Here is an 8,118-nt window from a genome sequence, read left to right as displayed (position 1 = left end):
CTGAGGTCTGACAGGAGAAGCACAGAGCTGAGTCCACTGCATCATTCGTGACTTCAATAGTGCTGTTTCTGTGCTATGACGAAATCTAAATTCTGGATGAATCTCTTGAAATAAACCATTACTCTGCAAATGATCACATAGTGATTGCATTATCAATACAGTTAATAATGAGCTAAATCCTTTTAATCACAGTAAATGGTATTGTCGCCTTTGTTTCCAACTCTTGTTATCTTTTCAAAAAAGACACATCTCTGCATGAATGTTGTTAAATAAATATGCACAAAAAAAACTATTCATGTTTTTTTTTTTTCTTTTTTTTTCAATGATGTTCATGTTTCATGAGATGATTATAATTTTATACTTGTGTTATATTTGCATCCTAGCAAAGGTGCCATTATCCCTTTTGAAGATGTTGCAAAGGAGTGGGCTGTGTGATGAGGTATTGTCTCATTTTGTTTTGTTGAACTGGGTATTTCTTTTGAACAGTCCAACCAGAATGTACTTCAGATAATTACAAGACACACACACACACACACACACACACACACACACACACACACACACACACACACACACACACACACACACACACACACACCTGTGCGCAGACACTCAAACACAAAAACAACAAACCCCCCGAAACTTCTGGTGTTCATTAATGAACTGAAAAGATGAAACATTATGTGTTAGTATGGAACAATGAAGAAGTAGAGGCCGATCAAGCACAACCTCTGATTGCTAACTCTGAAATGTACGAGTGATTACAAACACATCATCATCACCTTAGGTGCAAATTAATGTTTTTAGTTTTACATGAGTGTCAACTCATGCACAGCTCACTTAAGATACTGACGTCAGCTGCCAGTGTAATTACTTAACAGAGTACCCCGCACTGAAAAAAAAACATCAGTTTGATTAACATGAAAAATAGGCTCAACAATTGCACGCATTAACATTATGTTTATTCAGCATTAGTTTTCTAATTTTAATTTGTTGAATTCAAATGACTTTTATATGATGATTTTTATTCATGTCGAGTCTTTACAGCTATCTCACAGCTCAGTAAGCTATAATTCATGCTTACATTTAAACTATTTTATCTTTACTGTATTCAGTTACCATATGCAATACAAATATGTTGTTTCAATTTAATAATTCCAACACATATTCTATTATTATGTATGTTAAGCCACTATCAACATGTTTGCTATGTTTGCATCAGTTATCAACATAAAGCTACTTTTATAAATACGACTGGCTAACTACTATAACACTAAAGTTATTTTTATGCATAAAAGTATAATTTTTGTGATGTTTTTAAAGAGCTATTGGGAAGATGCGGTTCTATGGCAACAGGTATAAGTGAAATTAGTATAAAATGTCTCATAGCAAAGTAGTAAAGCAGGACTCAACACACTTGGTATTTTCTTTGAAAGGATGCCTTCTACTGTAGCTCCAAGATCAGATGGCAGCTGTAGTTTCTCACAAGGAATACTGTCTAGTAGTAAGTGTCTAGTAGTCCAAATTGTATAGCAGTAGCTATTACAGAATTATCTGACTCTTATAAGACCAAAGGACAGCCCTGATGTCCTGTGGTTTGTATCTATGTTTTAAGAGCACACTATTTTCAGTGTTGTCTCCTCAAAGCATCCCTGGATGTGAAATCACTACAATTTCAAAACAGTGCTTTAGAAGTTTTAACTCTATATCAAATTAAAACTGCTGGCCCAAAATGTCAATTTGATAAGCAAAATGTTTCATAGTCAAAGTCAGTCAGGGCTATATTATTGACACTCCCATTGAACTCATCAAGAAAGTGAAGGCATAATGTAAAGCAGCACGTTCCAAACAGTGCATCCATAAACTGAAGTTTCAAGTTAGTGTTAAGAGTACACCGTCTTCGTACCTCTAATAAATTTTGTGACAGATTGTGAAGTCTGTGTTGTGTCAACCTTTGACAGCTGATGTCTTCGAAGATCACTTTGCTGGCACATCACTGCTTGATGTGTCTTTGCATTTAAGGGCACTTTAGCTATTTAAAAAAAAGTTTTTCTTTCCATTAAAAAAAGCAAAAAACATAAATACAGTTTAAATACTCACTCATAACATAAAGCCTGTGTAATGATACTCAAAGTGAAGTCAAGACTGCTGCTTTTCACAGGAGTAAGCAGATATCTGTTCATCATCATCATCTGCAAATGCAATACAATAGAGATGTTTCAGCAAGCCAGTTGCATCCACCATACTACATTAGCTTAACTGTGATCGCTGATACCTCTACTTATTACAGGACACTGATCTAAAATCTAAAATGTTTCACTTAGATCACATTTGCTATGATATCATATTGATCATATTATTTGATAGCTGTTATTGTTAGCTGGTCAGAGCATTATGTTTGCCTTTGATGTTTCTCAATAACCTTCTTAGCCACAAGAAGTCCCATACAAATGTATGAAGGCTCTACACTTTCGCTTCTGTCTTTATTTATTTATTTATTTATTTATTTATTCCTTCAAAGTCTAGCACTCCAGACCTATAGTAATGTTTTTAAGCAAGAACCAAAATGGACCTAACTACAGGTAAGGTGTTTTGGAGGGAAACTGTGGCAGAGCTTCAGGAGAACACATAACCACCTTCTTCCATTTCAACATGATTAACTGTAAAAGACTGACACTCTGTTAAGATTATATAAAGAGTGCAGACTTAATTTTATTTAGATGATGCTTAGATGAAAAATTAAAATTAGACATGCTGGACATATGAAGTCCAAACATGTCATTTTAGCAGTTACCCGATTACTGTATTTTCAGTGTGTCTACAGCAGCTTGAACCAAGAATGAATTTGATTAAGTTTGAATTACCACCACAGCAGACTTCATAATGTAAAACATTATTTATGTTCCTAAATTGTTGCATTTGTCAAATTACTTTGACCTCTTCATGATGTAAATTGATCTACAAATGTATCAGCTTAAACAACGTATGAATATTTCAGTTATTGTAGCACAGAGAACCATGGAATGAGGCTTATGGTTAAATTATGCATCCTAGAGTGGTGAGCTCATTAGCCCCCAGGAGGTCCCTCTAAATAGACCACAGGCCTCATCCAGGCCTCCATTTAGAGGCTATAGAAGGAAAATAGGCATGGAAACCATGCTAATGGTTCACAACCTGATGAAAGTGAACTGATAATGGCACAATAGTCACACAATGATTCAAATTAGATGCTTCCATCTCATATTGTATTGTCCATTTCTAACTGCAGGCTAAGCATCCATCTGTAAGTGATTCATAACAGCTCTTTATGAGTCACATCCTCCCTCAAGGATTGTGTGTAATAAAGACTGCTGAGGAGAATAAAGTGTTTGATCACGCATCAGTCCGTTGGCATGACAGCCTAATCCAATAACTGCTCCTTAAGGAGGTCACACTGAAAACTTCGGGCTAGTTGCAGACAACACAGAAAAATATAGATGATTATTTCCATTATTCACCATTACAGTTATGACTACTGTTATAGTGAGGCAGATGCGTCATTCCATAACTGGTAAGAAATTTAATTTCTAGACACACAGTATGACCTGCCTTTGGGGGCCTGCTGGCATGAGGAATCTGTATGATGTAATAAGTGGCAAGAATCCTTAAATCTACCCTGATAAACAGCGATTCCTGTTGTAGCTTATTGTATCATAACAACCCCACTGCTTCCTGTGGTTATTGTCAGCCAAGACTATGTGTCACCTTCTAACTGAAGACTTAAACTCGGTGAAGGTGTAGAGTCCCCCTGGGAGTCCCATTACTCGTAACAATCCCTGCATCTCACTACTCAGAGGGCGGGCGCATGGCGTGATATACACCTTCACATTAGCCCCTGACAAGAAAGGGTTGTTTTTGATGAAGTGTGTTGCTTTGGTGACAGCCTCCTCTCTCATGAAGAATATTTACACAGCCACAAGTGGAGGGCTGTAAATAAATTGGCTTGTGGTGAACCGCAAAGTCACCAGACCTTTACCTGCAGAGAAAGCAGAGGTCGGGGCTGATGACAATCTTTCTTGTCTCCATCTTACCATAATTGCAGCAATGGATCTATACAATACCCTGAAAAAAATGTCAGTTATTTTAGCATATTTGTGGATTGTTGCTGAGTCCAGCTTTTTCGATTTAACTCACTGTGACTGCTCGGAAAGCTTCTACAGCCTGTCAGATGTCACTGTTAGGAAATGTAAAGAGGGGAGCTCATGTGTGTTATGGGTGCTGTGGTCATCAGCCGTCTTTGAATGTTTTAAGCAAGAAATGCAGATTGGTTCGGTGTATTTGCAGTTGCTAATCATCTAAGTTGTTGTTACTTTGTTTATGTTTATGGTTAGCACACCTGGTTGATTTCATTGTTCATTTTCACCAGCTGGTTGGGAGCGTTTAGATGCCAAAAACTGTTTTCCTGTGTTTAGGCAGTGAAATCTACCAATTCAGGAACAGATAATAAACAGATTATTTCCCTTTCCCCTTTTGGAAACCCTGCACACTGACAGAAAACTTAGATCAGTCTTTGCAATGACCCAGTGTGTCAAGGCAATCACAGAATGAGCACTATGTGAATATCCCTCTGACAGCAGCAGCTTTGACAGTACTGCAGGATTTGGTGCCATGTGAGTAAAAATCCTGGTTTTGTGGTCCATGTAGAATAGTGTAATGGGTAATCTTGGGAATCTATAATTTAAAGTACAAAAAAAATCTTTGCACAGAGCTATATACTGTACATTAACACAATGAACACTGATATTTTTCTGGCTGAAGGGTATAGAATAGCCATGAATGTGAATATGTATATTGCTCTGTTCTTCATGATCTGCTGAACAGCTGACATTCACTGATTCATTCAACAGACACTTTCATGTTTTTTTTAATTTGAAAAACAAAAACGACTTTACCTTGGATAGCTTGTGCACAAAGAAGATTTTTACTGGCAATGTCCTAAAAGGAAAAAACAAAGACAAAATGAATGTAATATTTGACTTTGCAACTTTCATTATTGTGAATTTTTTCCATTTTGCTGGAAAACAATGCAATTAATATTGTATGAGAGCAATGTGAAATCACCCACTGTCATGGCACTCCAATAAAATAAGCCCCATAGTGCCCAAGCTGTGAGGATTAAAAATCAGGTGCTCGAGGCATTACATCTGATCACCACCAGTGTTTGGAACTGTAGACACATTACATTTCTGTGTAATGCGCTGACATAAAGGAGTACTTTTGCTATATTTATGCAAAAGTTTAGTCGAGTATTGGATAGGACAAAAATAGCAAAGTTGTCCAAAACTTTTGATGGGTGGATATATCCATGTTACTTCTTAGTGAATGGTCGAGAACACTGAAGACATTCAAAGAAAAGAACAAAATGTGCCCGGGCAAGAAAGAGCTCTGTTATCCACTACTGCAAACACAACAAAAGCACCTGACCCCAACCAAGCATCCAAGGATGTATTTTCAAAAGGGAAGAAAAGCAGAAGTGAACAGGCTGTAGCACTGCTTATAGTTAGATTTTTTGGAAAAATTTTGGCCATTTTCTACTTTGCTGTTGGCTTTGTGGTAGAACCTGGATACTAAAAAAGGTATGATGGCCAATGTAAAGTTTTATGTGACACATACAGTCGTCGGTTTGTAGAAGCCTCCATGTTGCACAGCCATCGTGAATACAATGGCTGAGAGATTGCATTTTATTCATGCAACTAGAGACCGAACACATATGTAGAAAGCTTTAAAAGTTACTTTTTATTTAGAGATCGCAAATATATGATCATTTACATTATCATTTCCAACAGTTTTACATCTATGTTTTCATCCTATCTTTCTCATTATGTCTTTTCCCCCCTCTTCATCTGGCTCCTCCATCACCGCTCATCTCCTGAATTAATTAAGTAAAAAAAAGTGTCATCATCCAAAAACATATGAACTGAACTGTACATTAGTAACCCAAGTCAGGTTTCTTGTTGTTGTAGTTCACTAAAATATCCCATTTTGTATGTTTTTGGTTTCTGGAATTGGGTTTGCTACTTGATTATGGAACTACATGGTCTTGTTTTCAATAGCATTTTGACTGGAGTTTTGACAAGCAGACTTTTTTATGTATGTCACTGAGAATCCTCTGCGTGTGTGTGTCTGCACACGTGTGGTGTTATTGTCATCATTGCTTGCTAACCTTTAATTAACCAGACAGCATATTTTCCTACAAGGCTCTTTGTGTGTATTTGGCTGCTTGCTGTAGGCCATCTGTATCAGTACAATAATTTTAATAGTCTACAGTATCTCATGCATAAATCTTTTATATAAAATGCAACCTGAATAGTGATCAAATGAGGAAAGGATAAATACACGCTGTTCTAAACTGCCCATCTTACTTGCTCTCCTTCTCCCTTAAAACATTCCCTAGTAAGGCAAAAACTCAAACAAAGCAGTTCACTCAGCTAAAGAACTCCCTATATTTGAAAGATTAGATAAGGACGACAAGTTGAGTGCAGCCTTTTGCAGTCTAAGGTGAGTTTGAGCGCACAACAATTCAAGAGTCCACGTATGCAAAGACCTGACAGACATATTTTGGCAGTTCCACCCACAAGCTTAAAACATATTTTTATGACAGGTAGTATTTGGTGATATAAAGAGCGAAATATATATTTCTTAAACGAGCAGCAAAGGTGTCGAATTTTCGTGTCTGCAGCTCCTAAAATTTGGGAAATAATTACAGGCACCTGACATTAGTAGTGATTCACTTTGTTTCTTTGTCAGCAGCTGTTTCTCTCAGTGGTGCAGTGAGCTGTTTCCCCTGCCTGTCAGGGCTGCAGTTGACAGGGGCACTTAGAGTGGTCACCCTGAAAGTACATCCTTAAATGAAACACTCTGCACTGTCTGCAATATGTCCGTGGTTGTGTTGTGGCTTACTTAGCAGATAGTGATAGTGTCTTGCGTGACGCATATCTTTTAAGCAGAAGTTCCACAGTCCTTAATTAAGCAAAAGTTATTTCTGGAGGAAAGTAATGTGCTGACAATCACACAGTGTTTACTTCAATCAGGCAGGTTCACTTGTGCTACTGTGCACACTGTAATTAAAGTCTGCCTGGACTCACTGTAGAGTAGATTAGGACATCTGTTCATTTCTTTTCATTGAGAAGTGGCTCGTGGTGGAGGGACTTACTCTGGAATGTTCACGTGTCATGGAATACTAATTAATATAGCACACACAATCAGCCTATAATCATGAGCTCGCAATATGTTAGACATATTGGTAGGGAAATAGACATCACCATTCCCTCTCTCTGTCATGCTTTTTCCTGGCTGAATCCTAAGTGATGCTGCATCTCCTTGAAGAAATTAAAATCACAGATCATAATGTGTTTTTATTACAAGAAATTTCACAGATTTTTATTAGTTTCCCTTCATTACGATGTGGCCTTTTTGTGCTGTGTGGGCAAACTAATTATATCAAATACACAAGTCGCACATATTTTGGTCATCTTGTTTATTTGTCTAGTGGTTAAAATTGGCCTGTCTCTTTATTTTGCTTACACTTTGGCTTACTGGCTTTATATCTGGAAGCCAAATCATCAAAATAATGAATATTCTACCCACAATAATTCAATGTCAGATTTATGAGCGAGCATCAAGCAAAGTATCTGAGTTAATATATATATATATATATATATATATTATATATATATATATAAAAACAAAAAATATATATATTTTTGTTTTTTTTTTAAAGGCAACTGCAGCTGACAAAAGTGGGATGTGAATTTTGGGACCACATGGTGAGCTTGTCTTCATCTGGCCCAGCAGGGGTGCCACTGGCCACCTCTTCCATTCTCTGAACCTTTTGTCAGAGCACCACTTATCTGTTCACCCAGAACAGTGGCTGGCTTCAGTCTAGGTTCATCCTCTCCGTCCCCTCATGCTGTTTTGTGGCATTCCTTTGTGAAGAAGAGGGCAGGCTAATACCTGTGCTATTTGCAATGCTCAGGAGCATCTTATCACATACATGCAAAATCCCTGGCCTAGGAAGGGAGCAGCTAGCCCTGTGTTGTTGGGAAGAGGCTGAGGCTGTGGTAAGCAGTGGCAGGAAGG

The 8,118-nt window shown here is 37.5% G+C and overlaps 1 long non-coding RNA gene across 1 annotated transcript in view; it reads left to right on the top strand.

The window, feature by feature from the left end:
• The first annotated feature begins 394 nt into the window (after window positions 1-394).
• LOC106098433 (uncharacterized) overlaps window positions 395-8,118 on the top strand; it is a 59,022-nt gene continuing 51,298 nt past the window's right edge. The window contains exon 1 of the long non-coding RNA XR_001224655.3: window positions 395-439. This is a non-coding gene — a long non-coding RNA (uncharacterized LOC106098433). The remainder of the gene's footprint in view (window positions 440-8,118) is intronic.

The sequence above is a fragment of the Oreochromis niloticus genome, linkage group LG5 (assembly GCF_001858045.2).
Source record: "Oreochromis niloticus isolate F11D_XX linkage group LG5, O_niloticus_UMD_NMBU, whole genome shotgun sequence".
Taxonomy (NCBI): Eukaryota; Metazoa; Chordata; class Actinopteri; order Cichliformes; family Cichlidae; genus Oreochromis; species Oreochromis niloticus.
The sequence above is the reverse complement of the archived record's forward strand: the minus strand, read 5'-3'. Positions and strand labels throughout refer to the sequence as shown.